Source organism: Macadamia integrifolia, chromosome 2 (assembly GCF_013358625.1).
Source record: "Macadamia integrifolia cultivar HAES 741 chromosome 2, SCU_Mint_v3, whole genome shotgun sequence".
Taxonomy (NCBI): domain Eukaryota; kingdom Viridiplantae; phylum Streptophyta; class Magnoliopsida; order Proteales; family Proteaceae; genus Macadamia; species Macadamia integrifolia.
Window position 1 is genome coordinate 41,162,064 of NC_056558.1, and position 1,102 is coordinate 41,163,165.

General features: G+C 38.4%; 1 long non-coding RNA gene across 1 annotated transcript in view; it reads left to right on the plus strand.

The window, feature by feature from the left end:
• Positions 1-284: 284 nt before the first annotated feature.
• Positions 285-1,102, plus strand: part of LOC122072094 — a 1,540-nt gene continuing 722 nt past the window's right edge. Inside the window, exon 1 of the long non-coding RNA XR_006138330.1 lies at positions 285-416. This is a non-coding gene — a long non-coding RNA (uncharacterized LOC122072094). The remainder of the gene's footprint in view (positions 417-1,102) is intronic.

The window sequence follows — 1,102 nt, forward strand, 5'->3', positions numbered from 1 at the left end:
AGCTGCAGAACATGCAAGAGGTGGAATTGGGAGGTGACGTGAGAGAGAGAGGGGGTCAGAGAGGCATGGGGAGTAAGGGTGGATTGGAAATTTAGAATTACAAGACACATTGGGAAAAGGAATTGAGTAAATGAGGATAGTTGAGAAAAAGGTAATCTTCTCATTCTAAGGGTTCTTTTTAAGTTTTATCATTAAACTATTAGGAGAGAAACCAATAGGAGATAAATAAATTTATTCCATACGTAAATGAGACCATCACCACCACTCTTACCCTCTAATATAAAACCCCATGAGACACCTTCACTTGTTCCTCAGAAAATCAGATCAAAGCTCTATCTCCTTCACTGAGTTTGAGCTGTCAGTGAGAAGGTAGAAGATGAGAAGATGGCTAGCTTCAGTTCTCTTTTGGTGCACAGGTGACAGTTCCTTTTGCTTCTTAACCTGGTTTATCAAGGGAGGTGACAGAAGAGAGTGAGCACACATGGTTTTTCTGGCATGGAGGTTCATGCTGGAAGCTCTGCGTGCTCACTCTCTATCTGTCACCCCACACCAACTTTTTTTTTTTTCCCTACTTATATTGCTTCTATTGCTTCTATTGCTTACCTGATAGCTCTTACTCTATAGAGTATAGATCGACTCAAATATTAGTCAGTGTTGGGATTTATTTTGAGATAAGAGTCCATATTGCCCAAAGATATCAGTTCACACACACACACAGGGAGAGAGAGAGAGAGAGAGAGAGACTAAAGCTAGGGTTCATCCAAGTGACCCACTACATCACCTTCAATGAAGCTGTGTCAATTTTTTTCTTCTCTATAAAGAGAGAGACTGTAAAGCTAGGGTTCATCCAAGTGACCCATTACATCACCTTCAATGAAGCTGTGGCAATTTTTTCCTTCTCTATAAAGAGAGAGACTGTAAAGCTAGGGTTCATCCAAGTGACCCATTATATCACCTTCAATGAAGCTGTGGCAATTTTTTCTTCTCTACAAAAATACTTTTTAAGTTTTTTTTTCTTTTTTCTTCTTATGATGATATATTATTACTTTTCTTTACCCTAAATTATTACAAGTCTTCTTAACGTTTTTTTTAATCAGAGTCA